This window comes from Lacerta agilis, chromosome 17 (genome assembly GCF_009819535.1).
Source record: "Lacerta agilis isolate rLacAgi1 chromosome 17, rLacAgi1.pri, whole genome shotgun sequence".
In the NCBI taxonomy this organism is placed as follows: domain Eukaryota; kingdom Metazoa; phylum Chordata; class Lepidosauria; order Squamata; family Lacertidae; genus Lacerta; species Lacerta agilis.
Window position 1 is genome coordinate 6,876,563 of NC_046328.1, and position 21,726 is coordinate 6,898,288.

The window sequence follows — 21,726 nt, forward strand, 5'->3', positions numbered from 1 at the left end:
CATTGTTTTAATTCCAGATCGTGCACCGTTATCAAAACCTTGAAGCTGCTGGCTAGTTTTGGCTGATTTCCCAGAAATAGTTGAAGAAGCAACATTAGGCACATTCCTTTTCCAAGGTCTCTGCCTCTAAGAGACTGTCTCTCTTAATATTACAGAAAATACAGAAAATATATTAATGCACAAATGCTGTGAATGATACACAAATAGACAAGCTTAGAAAGCAATTAAGGCATTCATAATCAATATGGGATATTTAGCTATTTGAACTGTCCCCTTCACTTTGATTGGTTTTTTTCCTTTCATTGTTCTGAATTTCGGTAGTTGCAAGCAAGCAAGGATTCTGTGCCTGTTTGTTTAAATAACAATTATTATTGCTGTGTAGCCCAAATGCAAAGCTCTAGGGCAGCCATGCTTAGCTCTCGCAGTGGGTGGTATTCTGCCTGGCATTGTGCTTCTGCTGCATTTATTAATCCCCTCCATCCGTCCATTAAACCTGAGAAAAAGGAAAAGAGGGCACAACCACCCTGTTTCTGTCATTCTGACCCACATAAAGTGACAGGAATGCGTGAGGCACACACAGCCCGTGTTAGTGGGTGACAGAAACTGAACCTTGCCCCTTGGCTGATATTTCATATATGAATACAGCATTAAATGTCCCCGGAGCTATCAGGAAAATGGATGTTGCAGTAGGACTGCTAGCCATTTTTTAATGTGCAGAGCAGACGTTTTACGTTATTTTATTTTTACCAGTTTATGCAATTAATAATAATAATTATTATTATTATTCATTATTTCTACCCCACTCATCTGGCTGGGTCACCCCAGGGGAAAATCTTGTATTATTATGTACAGGGGAAGTTATAACAAAATAGAACAAAATAGAAAATTCTTTTCAGTAGCACCTTAGAGACAAACTGTGTTTGTTCTTGGTATGAGCTTTCGTGTGCATGCACAGTGTGTTGCTTTTCATTTATTCTTGCTGTTTTAATTGTTTGCATTTAAAATATTTTGCATTTTTAAACATTGTGTTGTTATTATCATTATATGCCAGCACTGTATCTACAATATAGTTTGTAAACTTGTTTGTCCCCGTCTGTTGTCTTTGCACATGGACACTTCTTAAATTAACATAACCAAAATTTGCACAATGGTTTCTGGGATCAAGGATCAGGTTTTTCTCTTTGTTTGGAGTCTTCTGGGTGCCTTTCAAAGCTGTCCTAGGTTTAACCATGATCCACCCAACCACCACCACCCCGCCTTAGAATTCTATACCCTCCAATATTTTTTCACTGAAAATAGGTACGTCCCATTCCATAATGATAATTTTACTATTTATACCCCCACACATCTTACTGGGTTGTCCCAACCACTCTGGGCAGTTTCCAACATATAAAAAAACACAATAAACATAATAAAACATGGAACATTAAAAAAAACTTTTCTATACAGGATTACCTTCAGGGGGGTCAGATAACTTCATACATTCCAAAATTTCTCAACTGAAAATACGGACATTCTACCATGCCCTCCAACTTTTCTCCTACGAAAATAGAGACATCCTATCATACACTCCAGTATTTGGCTGGTGAAAATAGGGATGTCCTAAGGAAAAGTGGGACATTCAAGGATCAAATCAGAAACTGGGACAGTTTCTCTAAATCAGGGAAGTCCCTGGAAAATAGGGGCACTTGGAGGGTCTGGAATTCCCAAGCAATGCAGGGCACTTTGGACTAGTAAATGAAGTGATGCTGAAGCAAAACTTCCTCTAGGCATTAAACTACACTTGTTCAACATTTTCAAACATTAATACAACTGTAGTAGTAAACACAGCCTGCCCACCCAAGAGGCAAGAGGAGACCACGACCCCGGGCAACAGGATCCATGGGGCAGCAGATCCCAATGTAGATCTTTATTCTCCTCTTGTTCTTGATGTAGATCTTCACTCACCCCTTTTCCCCTGATGTGGTGCAGGACGCCATTTTGTGGTTCGCCTCAGGTGCCAAGATGTATTGAGTCTGCCCTCCTAATAGCTGATTTCAGTCAAAAGGCCGTATACCAGAGCCACACCATTTATTAAAGCGCCAGGCATAAGGTAACCTCCTCGCAGTGAGAAATTGAAAGTTCATGGTCCACGGAACAGCAGATGCGGCAAGACCCATTAAGAACACGCAAGTTGATTGAGGGGGTTTCGGAGATATTATAATATTTTGTATAGCTCAAGCTGCTGTGTCTTTCTCATCAAAATATATCTTCCGCTGCACTCTCCACCGAGTCGCAAATCAACCTGCCAAATCCAAGTGATGGATTCGGAGGCTGTAATGGAACACAAGATGAAGGAGGAGGTGGCGTTGGTGGAAGGGGGCAACTGAGACATTTACAGATCCATGCCATCTTCAGTTACGGCAGCTAATTTCAGTTTCTCTTAAATTCTCATCCTCCCAGTCTTAAACACAGTTCCACATCAGCTTCTGTGTGTGTGTGTGTGTGTGTGTGTGTGTGTGTGTTAAGTCCTCGTGAAAAATTCTCCAGCACTTTTGTGCAAATACATGTTTGTATGCAATTCTGCCTAATACTCACATTTTTACGAAGTGATATTCCCTAATATAATACAATTCTGCGTGTTATTTTCACCAATATATGCATTTTTATGCATGCTTCACCCAAGCATATGCATTTTTCTGCATATTACTTTGCTGGAGAACTACGTCAAAAATTTGGATTAGTGTGAATTCTGAAGGAGGCTGCAATTCAGTTGACGTTACTGTTCTGGAAAGCACAGGTTCACCTTTAAATGAGAACTGAATAGAATTTTGCCCCCATCGATATCTGGAGGGTTGGGGAAGGGTGATTGACATAGATGCATCATAACACACAGTTCCCATTGGCCCAAGAGATATCCATGGAAGGGGTGGCTCCCCTTTCGAATGGAGGACGTTGCTGGAAGAGAACTTTCACTTAGGCTGTGCCCCTTGTATGTCCTGGCACCTTTCTGCACATCTGACATATCTGTTCAGTCTGTACATCAGTAACCAAACTAGTTAGTGTAAAGATAACAAAATACCCAGTACCTGTGGGGTCTGCCCTTGAAGATAGTTTGGAGGTTGCAGCTCATGTGGAATGCAGCTGCTGGGCCTATGTCCTGAAAGCTGTGCACTGGTCCTGTTCCTAATGACCTTGTGATCAGTGGTTAAGATATTTTTAACTGGTTGGGTTTTTGTTTTTTAACTGTTTTCTGAAATAATAATAATAATAATAATAATAATAATAATAATAATAATAATAAATGTATACCCCCGCCCATCTGGATTCTGGGAGGCTCCCAACAGTATTTTAAAAACATAATGAAACACCAAACATTAAAAACTTCCCTAAACAGGGCTACCTTCAGATTTCTTCTAAAAGTCAGAAAGTTGTTTATTTCCTTGACATCTGATGGGAGGGCGTTCCACAGGCCGGGCGCCACTACTGAGAAGGCCCTCTGAATGGTTCCTTTTAAGCTAACTTTCTCGCAGTGAGGGAACCGCCAGAAGGCCCTTGGAGCTGGACCTCAGTGTCCAGGCTGAACGATGGGGTGGAGACGCTCCTTCAGGTATACTGGGGCTGAGGCCATTTAGGGCTTTAAAGGTCAGCACCAACACTTTGAATTGTGCCCAGAAAAAAATCCAGGACTAACCCAGGAAAATAGGGACTCTTGGAGGGTCTGTAATAATATTAACAGCAGCACTCTCTCCTCCAAAAGAAACAGAGACTGGACTTAGATGTGAAGCTCACTGGGATCACTGTCTCTTTGCCTAACCTACTTCACAGTGTTGTTGAGAGGATAAACTGGGGAGGAGGAAAAGCAAGCATGCCACTTGGATGAAAGGTGGGGTATAAATCAAATATATCAATAAACAATATTCTAAACTCATTCATCTGACAGTAAGCGGTACTGAAATCATGGCAACTATCTCTAGGCAAATGAGTTCAGGGCTGTGGCAAAAGCATCTCAAAGGCTTCCCTGAATCTCTCACATCTTAAGGAGGTTACAGGTGGGTAGCCGTGTTGGTCTGCCATAGTCGAAACAAAATCAAAAATTCTTTCCAGTAGCACCTTAGAGACCAACTGAGTTTGTTCTTGGTATGAGCTTTCGTGTGCATGCACACTTCTTCAGATACCTTAAGGAGATCTTAAGGAGGATGAGGAATAGAGGGAGGGGGCAGATGCAATAAGGATTTCCTAGCTGTGGTCTAAACCACAGAGCCTAGGGCTTGCCAATCAGAAGGTCGGTGGTTCGAATCCGTGCGACGGGGTGAGCTCCTGTTGCTCGGTCCCTGCTGCTACCCACCTAGCAGTTCAAAAGCACGTCAAAGTGCAAATAGATTAATAGGTACCACTCCAGCGGGAAGGTAAACGGCATTTCCGTGCGCTGCTCTGGTTCACCAGAAGTGGCTTAGTCGTGCTGGCCACATGACCCGGAAGCAGGGGCGGAGCAAGGGGGTGCATTGGGGTGGGGCACCCTGGGGCAACCCTGGGGGTGACACGCGACGCGCCCCCCAACTTTTTACTGGGTGGCAGGGCAACAGCGCCTCCCAAGCCACCCGGTAAAAAGCCTCGCTCCGCAGCTTGCCAGCGGCGCCGCTCCAGTGCCGGGATCCTCCGGTTCGTGGCTGCACCTGTGAGCAGAGGATCACAGCGTTGGGATTGCGGCAACCCACTACATACCACACATGTGCAGCGTTGCTGCACATGCACACTACATAGTGATGCCCCGCCCCGGGTGCCTGAGCGGCTTCCTACGCCACTGCCCGGAAGCTGTCTGCGGACAAACACCGTCTCCCTTGGCCTGTAGAGCGAGATGAGTGCACAACCCCAGAGTCATCCGCGACTGGACCTAATGGCCATGGGTACCTTTACCTTTACCTAGCAGAGGTAAAATGGGAAATTTGCAGTCTTATTATGTGCATGCTTTCTCAAAATCCCACCAACTGGGGAAACCCAGACAGATGGGTGGGGTATAAGTAATTTATTATTATTACTATTAATTATTATTATTATTATTATTTTATAACTTCAATGGTACTTGCTCCAAGGTATGTGTGCGTATGATTGCAACTTTATATTGAATAGGGGGGGCACTTTGTTTTCTAGCTACCATCATTTATTTGGAATACTGTACTAAGTCTTAGAATCAGGATCACTGGACTTGAGCCACCAACTGCAGCCAAAAGGTTTAGCTAAGCAGCCTGGCCTTCTTGCAGGAACGGCAGCTCACTGCAGGCTTCTTTCAGTCTTCCAGCAAAGCTGCAGTCCACCGCTTTACCCCTACAGGTGAGTAATCTGCCTATTTGGCTCTCAAGTTGCCTTTAGTGAAAACTAATTCCCTGCCCAGCCTTCTCAAGCTGTCGGAAGGAGTCATGGCCTTAATAGGCACCCCAGAGTTGCCTGCTTAATCCAAGATGCCCAACTGCAATGTAAACAGAAGGGGTCAGCAACAACGGTTTGAAGCACCTGCGACGAACCCCACCTCTCAATTACTAAAATCGTGTCCACAAGGGTACAGGGGTGAAACCAACCCCCCTCCACTTGGTTCGCCTCAAAACAAACCCCTCTTACTCCAAGGGCTTAATAGTAATGAGAGTCTTTTTCCAGCTTTCATGGCCTGTTATCCTCAATACTCTGGGTTACTTAAATGAACAACCTCTTGCCTACAGTAAAGGGCCTCCCTCAGCTCGGATCCCCACTGTCTCGATTTGCCTCAACACTCTGGCAACTTCGTGGCACTCTAGGTTTCCACCATCTAACACTTTTCTGTGTGACTCTAGGACACAAACTATCACCTCCCTTTCCTCAGGTAAGATTTGCCATTTCTTGAGTCCACACCTCTGTGAGATTTGATACCCTGCTGGACCAATAATGACGATTCCTCCTTGGCACCAAAAAGAACTGAACTTTATTTTCTTGAGAACATAGGTTTTTTTTTAAGATTCATGCATTCACCATCTTAGTTGCGGTAATACAGAAACACCTAAACTAAAGATGTTAAACTAAACCTAACCTAAGCCACCACTATCCTGGCCCCACACCCTTCTTCTCCCCTGTCTCCACACACACCCTCCCTCTTCTCCACTGTCAAAAACGGCTGTTCCCTCCTTTTAAAGGGGGGGGGGCCGCCCCCAAAGGATGAACTGTCAGGCAAGATGAAGGTGGATTAACTCCTTCTGAGCCGGGAGGTAATAACTCCTCCACCCTAGGGCCAATCCGTCACAGCACCTTTGTGAAGTTATATGTGAGAAGCCACCCATGCTTGCCATTGCAGCCAATGGTTAAAAGCAACTTTGTTCAACCCAAGGAAGAAAAGTGAATGTACTCAAGGAAGGGGTGTCATTACTGTTACGCGTACGTAAACACACACTCAAACTTCTCCAAGCAGTCTGGAAGAAGGTGCAAAGTTTACTCAGGTTTAGTTTACAAGCAGGGGCTAATGGACACTGTGGGTGTTTCGTAATATTTGGGATTATTTGCAAATATATAGTATATATATATATCAATTCAACCTTGTTGAATGGTTGGGCAGTGGGAATCGAATGCGACCATGAGGGGGAAAGGGGCCTGCTCTGAACCATGCCAGGTGGGTGCAAGGCCCACCTGAGCCGGCCCCGAGTCCAAGGGGTGACCCTGGTTGTCAGCTTCCACCTCAGTGTGTCACCATTCTCTCAGTAGAGAGAAAGAGCAAGTGGGTGGATCAAGAATTGACTGGCTCTGCCTGTCACTGCCTTTGCCAGCTGCACCTGTGATTTGGGCTCCCTGCTCTCTTCCTGCACAGGGGCCATCATCTTTCAGGCAACAGCAGAAACCATACAGGGCTGGAGTGAGGTTCAAAAGAACACAGCTGCCTGCTGTTTAGCTGCCAATTTTGTTTTTAATTCTCCTTGGCATTTACTATTATCAGTACAGAGGCCACTGTTAGCCTGGGGCGTCTTACCCATAGAGGCTAGTGGAGCGGGGCGCCATGGCACCAAGTTCTAGAAGGCACCAGGGAAGAGGTGGAGGCTGGACGCGGCACCTCCCAGCATCAGCTCGCTGCCCTCACCCACCTCCACCCTGCCACCCTGAAGCAGCGCCGTGCCCAGAGCCTCCAACTGCCATGGCCACCATGGCACAAAGTGTCCAGCTGAGCCAGGAGGCACCGCGTCCAGCCTCTGCCTCTTCCCCAATGGAGGATACGCCCTCCAGCCGCTGCCTGCCTCCTCCAGCCTTGCCGGCAGCGGCATCCTCCCTTAAAAAAACTCTGGGAAAGGGAGCGGCGCCGGAGGGGGCTTTGCACCATGGCGCCGGATATGCTTAAGACAGCCCTGCTGTTAGCCACTCTGGGCTACCTTCAGCAGGGAGGGCAGGAACATAGAGAATTAGTGATAGCAACAGCATTGCATATTTGCCAAGGGACGTAGGTGGCACTGTGGTCTAAACCACTGAGCCTCCTGGGCTTGCTGATCAGAAGGTCAACGGTTCAAATCCCCGCAACAGGGTGAGCTCCCGTTGCTCTGTCCCAGCTCTTGCCAACCTAGCAGTTCGAAAGCACGCCACTGCAAGTAGATAAATAGGTACCGCTCCGGCGGGAAGGTAAACAGCGTTTCCATGTGCTCTGGCTTACGTCACGGTGTTCTGTTGTGCCAGAAGCGGTTTAGTCATGCTGGCCGCATGACCGGGAAAGCTGTCTGCGGACAAATGCCGGCTCCCTTGGCCTGAAGCGAGATGAGAGCCGCAACCCCATAGTTGCCTTTGACGGGACTTAACCGTCCTTTATCTTTTTTTACCTTATATTTGCCCTAAAACATTTATTCTTCTTTAAAAAAAAAAAAAAAAGTGTTCTCTTCACTGGGTTCCCCCACTGTGAAATGCCCCACACCTATACTTTGGTTTCTGGTGGAAACAGTTAAATGCTCTGCCAGGAACAGAAAAGAGTCGGGGGCTGGTGGATGGAATTAGTTGGCAATGGTGTTTGACTCGCAGCCATCAAAGTCTTGCTCGCGAAAACTGCTCGGCACTTGAAGGTTGCCAGGACAGCACAGGGAAAGCCTGAGTGGTTGGCTCACACCCCTGTGGCGAGCCAGATCTGCTCAAGCCCCACCACCACACACAAGAGTCAGCTAGAGACAGGCCACCTCAAACGCTTCTTCAGCAATGTTTGCAGCGGCAGCCCACCGACCGGGTCTGAAGTGCGCACACAGAACCTGCACCCCAGCAGCTTGCAGTCGATAGGCCGAGTCATTTTTCCTACCCACCAGGCCAAAGGAGAATTCAGAACTACATGGGTTTGGTTTCAGGTAAGCACGCTGGTTCTACATATTCGCTATGAATATGCACGTGTGCACACAGACCTAGCAGGAACACCCTATTCCAAACTTAAAAATGGAAAGCGTAGACTTCCGGCGAGGACGCCATGCTGAGCGGTCGTGGGTCGTTTCGGTAGCGAGACGACCCAGGCCAGCCCGGGGGTAGGAGCCCCGCTACCGCACAGGGTGAGCCTGAGATGGCCAAGGAAAATGGTTAGAAGAGGGATAGGGTGAAAATGTTTGAATTATAATTAGGACGGCTCTATGGTACCCTGAGGATAGCGTGTTAAGATTTTAGGATTTTGAACTAGTGAAGAGATATGTGATTGATTATCAGCAGCAGTTTAAGTAAGATATGATTTAAGATTTGATTTAAGAAGTATTATGTTGTATTATAAGATGTTAAGTTTTTATGATTTTGAACTAAAGAAGAGATATTTGAATGATTATCAGCAGAAGTTTAGGTAAATAAGATTTTAGAATTGACTTAAGAAGCAATATGTTGTACTATAAGGTTAATCAAAGGTAAAGAAGTTTATTTGGCTATTTTAATGATAATGGATAATGATAATGGATTTTAAATTTAAAGATGGATGTTATCAAAGTATATTAGTATTGAAAGCAAAGGAGAGAAAACGGGGGAAGTCACCCCAAGAAGATTTGAAACAAGAAACTTTTTTTTTTTGTAACAAGTAAAGGGATGTTGGTGTTCCGATTTAGATGTATTTATGATTAGGTTTGTTTGTAATCGTTGTATGTTGTATTTGTGTTCTGTATTGTCTCTGTGTTTTTGTTTTTGTGGAAAACCAATAAAATCTTTATTTAAAAAAAAAGGAAAGCGTAATGCTGGTGGTCAACAAAAGAGGTTTAAAGACTGTCTCAAAGCAAACCTTAAAAAAAATGTAGTATATACATCGACAATTTGGAAACACTTGCCTGCGAGTGCTCCAATTGGAGAACAGCCTTTACCAAAGGTGTCATGGGCTTTGAAGACGCTTGAACTCAGGACTGAAGGGAAAAACGTGCTAAGAGGAAGGCACACTTAGCATATCCCCCCCCCCTGATTAACTCCCGCACAGAAACCAATGTCCCGACGTGTGGATCCAGAATCAGCCTCCAGAGTCACTTACGGACTCATTGTCAAAACCGTGTTTATGGAAGACAATCTTACTTGGCTACGAGTGATAGAAAAAGAAGAAGAAGAATACAGGAAACAGGAACATTCCTGTTCAGGCTTCCAGCCAGTCAGGCACCCATGCCCTCTCCCATAATACTCCATTCCATCACAGCGCCTTCATAACCACCTGGGCAGGATTCCTGCATTGCAGGGGCTGGACTAAATGACTCTTGGGACTCCTTCCAACTCTAGGGTTCTAGGATTCATTCCCTTTTTTTCCAACAGACAACATTCCATGACAACTGAGCATGCTCCAGCACAGCCATGTTCTCCTCCAGAATATACCATTCCGTCATCCCTTCATCACGGCTATCACCTGTTTTCTTTTTACTCACCTGAGACACAGCATTCCTTGGCAACTGAGCAGGCCCAGTCATCACTGGGTTGCTTTTACGGGAGAAAATGCCACTTCAGGGTTTGTTTGTGTTTTGTTTCTGCTTTTTTTTGGGGGGGGTACTACTGCAAATCTTCATATTGTTCCCCCCCCTGAAAAAAAACATGCTGATATGTCTCTCTCTCCCCCCCCCCACCCCAGTCTGGTTTTCCAGTGGCCTTGTTGGTGCTGATGGTGCTTACCATCAAAGTTTGCTATTAAATAAAAGCGATATATGCTTCTTTGCACACACACAGTGTTGCCATCATCACACAAATAGGGATAAAAGTGGCCCATCAGGATCCTGCACCACTGCTAAATTCAAAATTTCTTTAATACGGTCAAAGACCAGCAAGAAAATTGTACAGTCCAATGCATATAATTGGTATCTACTTAATAAAATTACCATTAAACTTTTGCAGGTTTTAAAAAAAAGTTTTATAGAATTTTTATGGATGGATCTTAACCACCTGTCGACATTCCTGCAGTGGTCCTACGGTAGTTCGACTAGGGTATCGGTCACTGGTATTTGCTGTCATCACAGTGCACCACTGCTGTAATTAATGGCAGAATGGGTGCCATGTTGAGAGGATTCTGCAACAGCCTGTGGGGCTGCTAGCTTACTGAAATATTTATTCTGCAGGAATCTCTTTATTTAATGTTCATGAATTCTGTATTATGTTTATTAACTGAATTGTTAACATTCCCACCTTTTTGGTATTTAACTGAAATTTTACTCACAGGTTATAATAGCATTTAAAAATATATATATTTGTATGGCATCTTTTGTTTCTGAGGTTGCAGTTGCTTTGTATGTAATTCTTCACGGCTTTAGGCTTCCTTTTTATTGATTAATTTGTTTGTTTTATCTCCTGGGCTCAGAGGAGCTTAGCAGTTTTTCTAAATGTTAATAGTTTGATCCCCAAGCGATCTAAAGCAACTGAACTATTGGAAGGGCGGGAGTAAAAGAGGCCCAATGAAGTGAAAAACAGCATTGGGAACACAAAATATGTTTTGTGTGTGTGACAGAGTGTGTTTTTAAGCAAAGATTCAGTGGCCAGTTTTTGGCTTTTGTCTATGGAAATGGAGGAAATGCTATTTCGTCCTTGAGACCTCAGCCAGCAAAATGTTTTGGGTTGGCTGTGAATATTTCCCAAACTCCTGTGTTAGTTGAGGTGATATATTTCCCCCCCACACACACACCATTACTGAATTAAAACGTGAAGCGTATTTTGCTCCTACAACTTAAAAGGCATAAAAAAATTACCTGCTTAAAGAGGAACCCAACCCTCCAATCTTTTTGCATGGTCTTCTGTGCTGTTGCGTCTCTGCTTAGCAAGGCTGCCTCAGGACATTTTGAAAGACAAGACAAGAGCCCCCTCCAATTCCAGAACTGGTAGCTGAATCTCTGGACTGCGTACGCGCCAAATAAAGCTTTACAGCACATCTGAAGCACTTTTCCCCTCACCCTCCAAGAATTCTGAGTTTGTCAAGGATTGTGAGGAGTAAATTACAGGGACCGTAATTCTTCAAAGGGAAGAATGTGATTCAAATAGGCTCGCATAAGAACAGCCTGCTGGATCAGGCCAATGGCCTATCCAGTCCAGCATCTTGTCCTCACAGGGGCTGACCTCACAGGTGCCTGTAGGAAAGCAGTGAGCAGAACATGAGAACAAAAGCACTCTTCCCTCTTGTGGTTTCCAGCAACTGGTATTTGGAAGAGCAGAGCCATCGTGAATGATAGCCAATGGCAGCCTTTTCCTCTGTGAATTTGTCTAATCCCTTTTTAAAAGCCATCCAATGGGTGGCAATCACTGCCTTCTGGGGAAGCGCTCCTTCAAAGGTATAGCATAGCAAATATAACCTATTTGGGCAGCGGGGGAGAATAGCTATCTAAAACGACTTTAAATGAAATGGAACAACAATTCACACTTGCGAAAGTTCAATGCACTTCATTATCTTGCTGTAAAATCTGATGTGGGGAGACTTTTGGTCCTACAAAATGTTTTGGGACTCCTAACCACCATTGGTCCCAGCCAGAATGGCCAATGTTCAAGGATGGTGGGAGACTCTAACAGCTGGAGGGCCACTGGGCTGGCCCAAGACATTTTGGCACCTGAGGCGAACCACAAAATGGCAGCCCTACTCTGCCCCAACAGGGAAGAAGGGGTGAGTGAAGATCTACATCAGGAGCAAAGGTGGGAGGAGACCAGCATTGCCTCCTATTTGACAAGAGGCCTTTGTAGAGGCGCCATTGGGGGGGGGGCTGACGAAGAGGCAGCAAATCTGGAATCCAAGGGGTATGGGGCAGGTGTGGCTGCCGCTACAACAGCAGCAGTGGGTGGTGCACGGAGGCCGGATCTGCTGCAGCTGTGGATCTTGCCATCTGAGGCGTTTGCCTCACCTTGCCTCATGGGTGGGCCGGGCCTCACCTCTGCAATACAGAAAGAGGACATGGCAAAATGTTTGTTTATCAGTACCCTACAACAGCAGCGAATTCCCAAGGGGGTCAGTCAAACATCCCACAAAAGAGAGGATTCCTTCCTTGTTGTCTTCCTCTTTTTGCTGCCCCTCTGAAGCAGCTGGGAAAACAACCCAGTGCTGGGTGAAGGGAAAGAACCCTGCTTGAGACCCTGAAGACCCAATGCTGGTCAGAGTACGGCCAAGGCAGGGGACCTATGACATCTCAGGTGCTGTTTGACTCCAGCTCCCACCAGCACCAGCCGGCATGTCCCATCAACAAGGATGAAGGGGGTTTGAATCCAGCAACATCTTCAGAGCCACAGGTTTCTTGTCCCTACTATACATAATTTGGGGGGTGGGGGTGGGGGACAAGAACGCTGCATGGTGGTGTTTGCAACAATAGCACCTCCATTACTCTCTCAGATGTAGGAAACCACCTTATACCGAGGGCTTGCCCTCACCAGAATCTATTGCATGTCTGCAGGTGTTTGCATTCCTATTTAATTTAAAGCAAAAATAAAAATAAAAATGCAGATGAAAAGGCTGATTTGAAAATTCAATTTTTGTGAATAATGGTGTATTCAGCATCAAACGCTGTTGAGCAAAAAAAAAAAGACAGAGTAGCTAGCATAAAACACTCATTTCCAAATCCATTCTTTATCTGTGTACGTATATACATATTGCTGTAAGGCCAAACACACAAAACAATATCTATTCAATATACCACCTTGAAGCATTAAAAACCATAAGGCTATAAATAATTAATTCCATTAACACAAAAAAGTTATATCAGAAGTACTCCAAAAGCTACTGTAGCCATAATTTAATCACTTGAGATAATAAGGTACATAAATAATTGTTGCTTACCAATCTTATGATCATACAATCCTCACTGGGAAAAAACTCTTTCCTGGTGCCCCGATCTTAATGCCAAATCCTACTGTATCTCAGTTATACTAGCACACAAAGTGAATTGGTTGCACCTGAAACATACCTTAAAGGTATACTGTTACCATTCCTACTAAGAATGTCATGCAAATACCCATGGAAGGGGTTTCTCTTACACAGGATATTAGCAATGCAAATTATGATGTATTGATCTTATCTTATTACACAGCCTTTATATATAAGGACTCGGGTCAAAATGTGAATTTAGACCTGAAGGAGTAATTGTCTTTAAACGATAAATGTAAAAGCACCATCTGTGTTCAATATCCATAGGGGACAAAATCTGTGTCCCAATGTCCCAAAAACACTCCACCAAAGGAGCCTCTCTCTTCCCCTGTCCTACCCTGTTTTCCTATTTAATTTGACATTATTTGACATTACCTTACCTTACAGCAACACCAATGCCGATGCTTTTTTTCTGATAAATTGGGGGGAAACCAGGCTTCAAACTGCTTTCCCGGGGGTAACAAACAATTTGTTTCAGTGTTTTGCGTTGGGTGGATCATTTTTTACCTTTGGTCACTCCCCTTTCTATACCCACTGCTTCTTAAACGCTTTGATTTTTTGCCAGCTGTGCTTGTAACTATTTCAAGTACACTCCTAAACAGCGGAATGTTTTTTTTTCCTCCTCCTTTTTCTTTTTAATCCCTCAGATTTGCACAAAACCCAAAACCTGCAGAAGCAAAACACATTTTTAAAAAGTCTACACGTTATATATTGAGCAACGATCTGAAAAGAACGTTCTGAAGATTTACAGCTGCTTTCATTTCTTCTCCATCATGCTTTGAGAAGGGTGCATCGGGAGTTTACAGAAGCAAAGAACTCTAGAGGTGAATGGGGTACCCAGAGTGATCTAGTCCAACCCCCTGTAATGCAGGAATCACAGCTAAAGATTCCCTGACAACCTCTGCTTAAAAGGTAAAGGGACCCTGACCATTAGGTCCAGTCGTGTCCGACTCTGGGGTTGCGGTGCTCATCTCGCGTTACTGGCTGAGGAAGCCGGTGTACAGCTTCTGGGTCATGTGGCCAGCATGACCAAGCCGCTTCTGGCGAACCAGAGCAGCACACAGAAACGCCATTTACCTTCCCGCCGGAGCGGTACCTATTTATCTACTTGCACTTTGACGTGCTTTCGAACTGCTAGGTGGGCAGGAGCTGGGACCAAGCAACGGGAGCTCACCCCGTCGCGGGGATTCGAACCACCGGCCTTCTGATCAGCAAGCCCTAGGCTCTGTGGTTTAACCCACAGCGCCCCCCCCCCCACGTCCTCTGCTTAAAAACCTCCAATTAACTTAAGGCACCACCTTCCTAGGTAGTCCATTCCACTCTTGAACAGCTCTTATCATCAGAAAGTTCTCCCTAACGTATAATCAGAATCTGATTTCTTGTCATTTGAATCCATTGGTTCAGATCCTGCCCTCTGCAGAAAACAAGCTTGCTCCATCTTCCATGTGACAGCCCTTCGAGTATCTGAAGACTGCAAACATAGCACCTCTCACATCTTCTTTTCTCCAAGCTAAACATATCCAACCCCCTGAACCGTTCCCCATAAGGCTTGGTTTCCAGGCCCTTTATCATCTTTGTTGCTCTCCTCTGCAAAGGGGGCAGCAGCAATGAGGCAGGGAGGGGGCTACTCAGGGAAGCCCCTACGCTGGAAAGATGCTTGATATAAACTCACAAGGCACTTCTTTCTTAATGTTCTCATCATACACATTGGGTGCAATTGGCAAAGAGCTTTAAAAACAAGCTTTCTTTAAAAAGGAAATACTATTTTGTAAGGAATTCTGGCTACCGATCCAATCTTCCAAGCTTGGGCACGATTTTTGCCCGTCATCCGAGCTCCACTGAAGTCGAGAGAAGCAAAATTACAGGCGCATCTGGCTGAGTCGGTCTACACTGGGTTTAATTATACACATTATCTAAGATTGCCTGGAAACAGGAATGCTCGCCAACAATGGAAGCATCCATCCCGTGGCCGCAGTGTGCTGACAAATGCTGACAACAGGGTGGATGAGCCACTTAGCTGTAATTATTTAGAAGCCATTAGAATAATTTTTTTAAAAAAAGAAAAAAGAAAAGAACTCAACAAAAGCTGGAATTCCAAGAAGGATTAGAAATAGGCCTGCAGAAATCCATCACGAGTTGGTCCAAGGGTGTGCTAAGAAAGGGAAGATATCCAAGATTTGCAACCTTTATCTAGCTAACTGCTTTGATGATCAATTAATGCTGCCATCCTCTGCGCTCACTTACCTGGGCAGAAGCCGCAATAAAATCTACAGGACTGAGCATACCTGTATAGAACTCTGGGCTGAAACAATATTTCGGATCAATTTAAAAAGATGTTTCCAATTATTTCATAGAATCATAGAATCCTAGAGTTGGAAGAGACCACAAGGGCCATCCAGTCCAACCCCCTGCCAAGCAGGAAACACCATCAAAGCATTCCTGACAGATGACTGTCAAGCCTCCGCTTAAAGACCTCCAAAGAAGGAGACTCCACCACACTCCTTGGCAGCAAATCCCACTGTCCAACAGCTCTTACTGTCAGGAAATTCTTCCTAATGTTTAGGTGGAATCTTCTTTCTATTTCTATTTGGGTGACTTCTTTTTAAAAAGTGAATTTTGCTTCATGCAAATGTGGGCAGGAACTGGGAGTGGAGGGGGAGAATGCTTATAGAATCATAGAGTTGGAAGGGACCATGAGGATCATCTAGTCCAACCCTCTGCAGTGCAGGAATATTTCACTCAACGTGGGGCTCGACCCCACAACCCTGAGATGAAGAGTCTCATGCTCCAGCAACTGAGCTATGCCTCAGACTAGCACAGGGCTCCGGATGGCTGTGTGCCCTACTTTATACAGGACAGTCTTTCATTTTAAAGCAGCTTTTTCGAATCCATTGCCCCGTGTCCGCTTCTCTGGAGCAGCAGAAAACAACCTTTCTCCCTCCTCTATATGACAGCCTTCCTTTTATATATTTGAACATGGCTATCATATCACCCCTTAACCTTCTCTTCTCCAGGCTAAACATACCCAGCTCCCTAAGCCATTCCTCATAAGGCATAATTTCCAGGCCTTTGACCATTTTGGTTAATAATAATAATAATAATAATAATAATAATAATAATAATAATTTATTATTTATACCCCGCCCATCTGGCCGGGTCTCCCCAGCCACTCTGGGCGGCCTCCAACAAATACCAAAATACAATACAGAGTCACAAATTAAAAACTTCCCTAAACAGGGCTGCCTTTAGGTATTTTCTAAATGTCAGGTAGTTGTTTATTCCCTTGACTTCTGACGGGAGGGCGTTCCACAGGGCGGGCGCCACTACCGAGAAGGCCCTCCGCCTGGTTCCCTGTAGTTGCCCTTCTCTGGACACATTCCAGCTTGTCAGTATGCTTCTTGAACTGTGGTGCCCAGAACTGGACACAGTATTCCAGGTGAGGTCTGACCAGAGCAGAATACAGTGGTACTATTACTTCCCTTGATCTAGACGCTATACTCCTATTGATGCAGCCCAGAATTGCATTGGCTTTTTTAGCTGCTGCATCACACTGTTGACTCATGTCAAGTTTGTGGTCTACCAAGACTCCTAGATCCTTTTCACATGTACTGCTCTCAAGCCAGGTGTCACCCATCCTGTATTTGTGCCTTTCATTTTTTTTTGCCCAAGTGTAGTACTTTACATTTCTCCTTGTTAAAATCCATCTTGTCAGGGCCGTCTTTACCTGGGGGTGCAAGGGGTGCGGGGCACCCGGGTGCTGAATTCTGGGGGGGCGCCAGGCACCTGCCGCTGAAGCCGCCTAAGCTTGTAACTATCTACCTTTTATGAAATAATAAATAATTTTGATCAAGCTAGAAAAACAAAATACATGTATACCTAGGTATTACCAAAATGTATATCTACTGTTTCACTAAAGGACTTTTGACTTTGTGTGCTCATTTACCAAAGCGCCAGCGGCGGCGCTTGTCATTCACAACGGCAGCGCTTGTCAGACTCAGCGATGGCGCTTGTCATTCTCAACCAAATTAACTAAATTTGGGGGGCACTGGGCAGATCTTTGAACCCCAGTGGTGCATATGCTAAAGACAGCCCTGAACCAAGGGCCACATGTGATTTTGGGCAACCTTCCACGGGCCACATGCCAACGGTGGGCAGGGCCAGAGGCAAACATGGGCAGAGCAAATTGCTCTAAGCAATGAAGGTAAATTTTACCAGTAGGCTGGTTTCTGCACACACATATCTCTACCTTCCGTCCAGTTGAGAAAGAGGCATTGTCACAGTTCAAGGACCCATACCAGGTTTGAATGCAAGCGCACTGTGGGGTGTTGCCTTAGGAGAATCCCCAAGGGCCAGCTAAGAGAGGCCTAGGGTGCATTTGGCCCCTAGACCTGAGTTTCCCCAATACCTATCTTAAAGGCTCTCAGTCTCTGCTCCAAGTCGCATTTTAAAGGTAAAGAACTCTAAGAAGGGAGAACGGCACGAGCCTTGAAGTTGTCCATCAACAGCAAGCCCCTGGACTGCAGACTGAGCAAGCAAGCAATTAACCTGGTCACTTGATTCTGTTTCTATTTAAATCATAGTATTTATTCCTAAATCTGCAAATCTCCATCTTTTGTTTTAGCGATGTGTAAGTGGGCACCCTAACGGCTTGGAAATACTTCCTCTTTTTTTGCCCTTGGTGATTTATAATTGGGAATGGATGATGGATTGTTATATTTTGCAGTGCTGGTTTGATGGATTAATGCCAGGGGCAGCAAACTTTTTCAGCAGGGGGCCGGTCCACTGTCCATCAGACCTTGTGGGGGGCTGGACTATATTTTGGGGGGGGGGGAGAACGAATTCCTGTGCCCCACAAATAACCCAGAGATGCATTTTAAATAAAAGGACACATTCTACTCATATAAAAGCACACTGATTCCTGGACCATCCGTGGGCCGGATTTAAAAGGCGATTGGGCCGGATCTGGCCCCCGGGCCTTAGTTTGCCTGCCCATGGATTAATCAATCCGTAACCACTCATTCAGTTAATCCACCAAGAGTTCTTAAGACAAGCAGCAGTTTTAATTGCCATGCATCAAATACTAACAGCACTTCTGAGATTATTTTCCCCTGCTGCATTTACACATAATGCCAAAGCAGCAATTACATGAAGGGAAGCCAAGGGAAGCATGGGGCTCTCACACTCCCCACTTCCTCCCTGTGGCCAGGAAGAGGACTTCCAGAGAGATGGGCGCCACTTTCAAACAGCAGTTGCCTTGTTGTGTTGGTCAAACCAGGAATCCCAGTTTAGAACAAGCCCACTTCACAACATTTTCCTAATAAATGAGCCTAAAGAAATAAAGCACACAGCTAATAATACTACAGTGGTACCTCAGTTTAAGAACAGCCCTGTTTATGAACTATTCGGTATATGAACTCCGCAAAACCAGAAATAGACCAAGGTAAAGTTCTCAAACCGAGAAACTAAGAGCGGAATCCAAACGGTGGAAGGGCAACGGCGGTGGGAGGCCTCATTAGGGAAAGCGTGCCTCTGTTTAAGAATGGTTTCGGTTTAAAAACGGACTTCCAGAATGGATTAAGTTTGTAAACTGTAATCATCATCATCAACATCTTATTTTGACTTTATTGCTAAAATAATTGATAAATTCAGAACAGATGCGCATGGCTCCAATTCAACAGAGTGGAAATGGTCTCCAACGGGCTGGTTTGGAAACGGCCCCCATGGAAAGTGGTCAGAGTGGATATTTTAATTTCAAGAAGGTGATTCTAACGAGTTGTATTAGTTTCTGCCATATGTCATCTAATGTAATCAGAGGTCCCATTAACCCCTTTTGGTAGGCTCAGAAGGAGGTTATACCTCAACAAAATCAGCCAAATTGGACAATATGGAATTATGTGTACTAATCCCCAACAGATACTTCCTGAATCACCCATCTATCACACTACAGAATAGTTAGCCCCAGAAAGAGGGGCTGCCACCCCCTAAACCGCTCGCCATTGTTTGTAAATCTGGCAGTTTGGGAAATGTCACAACTGCTGTAAGATGTCCAGCTAACTAAGCCTTGTCATCGTCCCCCATTATGACATATACGGGTGAAACTCAAAAAATTATAATATTGTGGAAAGGTTCGGTTCTTTCAGTAATTCAATTTAAAAGGTGAAACTTATATATGAGATAGACTCATGACATGCAAAGTGAGATATGCCAAGCCTCTATTTGTTATAATTGTGATGATTATGGGGTACAGCTGATGAGAACCCCAAATTAACAATTTCAACTTTGGGGTTTTCATCAGCTGTGCGCCATAATCATCACAATTATAACAAATAGAGGCTTGGCATATCTCACTTTGCATGTCATGAGTCTATCTCGTATATTAAGCTCCAGTAGCTAATGAAAACAACTGCTTACATAAATGGACTTTTCCATGATATTCCAATTTTTCGAGTTTCACCTGTATATAAAGAATACAGGATTTGTTTGTGCTGGTTCAGTTTACTGCCTATCACAGATAACCAAGGCAATCTCAGAACATTTGGAGTTCCACAATACAATCTATAATAGCAGAGTGGTACATCTTAAAAACACACATCTGATACCATAAGGCTATAGTCTTTCTTTGCACGCAGTCGATGCTTTACGCATGCTTCCTTTAACTTCATGCTAAAATAAATAAATGAAGACAGAGGATAAGGGGTGTTTTTTAAGGCAAAAGAAGAGCAATGGTGTAGATTGCAATGTGATAGATAGATAGATAGATAGATAGATAGATAGATAGATAGATAGATAGATATAGAAAGAAGGAGGCAATCGGGGATGGAAGACAAGAGGGTAGTAAAATGTATTTGCAAACCGCCCAGTAAACTGTCTGCAGTCAGCCTCTGCACAAATGACACTTGGGCTGCAAAGCTAGAGTCGGACGCCTTCTGCCACTCTCAGAATGACACCCGCCCGTCCCCTTCTTCCCTGCCCCACCCCCATCACTACTTAGAGGTTATGTAATACTGATCTACCAGGGCATTAAGCAAATCACATGGCACAACCCAGTAAGATTTCAAACCGCCACCTACAAAATTTAATTAGCAGGCGGTAAACAAGAGAGGGTGGGGGTGGAAACGCTCATAGGATCAAGAGATAACGCGCTTCTTAATACTATAATCAAAATGCATAGGGATTTTATCGTCCCTTGTTATTCATTCTTTTTTTTTTAAGGGAGGAGAGTCAGATTTGTCGATAAATCTACAACCAGCACAGATAAATAGCCTTTCTGCAATTGGCCGTCTAAGTCACTGTTACAGAGAAGCTGATTTATAGCAAGCCAGACCATTTGGTTTAGCTGGCCCAATGCCCCCTGAACTAACTGGTAGCAGCTCCCCCACTACCTGGAGATGCTATGGATTTCACCTGGGACTTCCTACATGTCTAGCAAGACTTCAGCCCCCCATATTTGTTCCTTTAGGTCGCCGCAACCTCCTCTGCAAAACTGACACAGAGCGTCCACAAACATTGGTGACCGAAGAATAGGTCTCGGGTTTAGTTCCTGCTGCTTTCAGCTTCTCGGGTAAAGGGGCTGGGAAAATTTCACCCCCAGGGCCTAAATACACACCATGCCAACTTCTTGCAAGCATGTATACTGTAATTGGAATTTATTTACTTACTATGGGGGAAGGGGGGGTGAATGAGATTGTCAGAGGGTAGAGGAGGGCAAAATCTCCCAACCCACGGGCTGCGATCCCAATAAAAATAACATCTGTGCTTGAATATTTTTTCAAAAAATATCACCGCCTCACACAACATGATTGCAAACAGAACAATTAGCGCGATGAGATGGTTGGACAGTGTTCTCGAAGTGAGTAGCATGAGTTTGGCCAAACTCCGGGAGGCAGTGAAAGATAGGTGTGCCTGGCGTGCTCTGGTCCATGGGGTCACGAAGAGTCGGACACGACTGAACGACTGAACAACAACAACCAAGTTATGCTTTGTTTGCAGGGAGTTTAGATGGTGCTGCATCAAAGCCAGTGTCATTCCACACTTTCCATTGCAGTACCCTGTCACTCACCTTATGTCAAAAAGTTGTCGTTTTTTTGTAGCAGGGAGAGGCGGGGACTGTTGCATAGGACCCCCCGAATCAGCTTGAAGTGTGCAACCTGAATTTAACAGGGTGTGATTGAATCCCACCTAAAAACGGTGCCTGTCTGGAAGTGCCCAGTGTGGTCTTGGAATGACACCCACACCCACACACACACACACAGCCATGCTTGGCAAGAGATTTAATCAGAGGCGTTATGCCATAGAGAGACTCTGCATTGTGATAAGGATATAAAATGCCTTTTTGACTCTCAAAAACCAAAGCTGGATGTGCACAGCACCAAAGAAAGCCCATAACCATTGAGCACTAAGGAAACCCAAATTTTATGACAAGATACACTGACTTTTGCAGTCGC

The 21,726-nt window shown here is 44.7% G+C and overlaps 1 protein-coding gene across 1 annotated transcript in view; it reads right to left on the reverse strand.

The window, feature by feature from the left end:
• Window positions 1-21,726, reverse strand: part of RIMBP2 (RIMS binding protein 2) — a 276,015-nt gene that overhangs the window by 227,361 nt on the left and 26,928 nt on the right.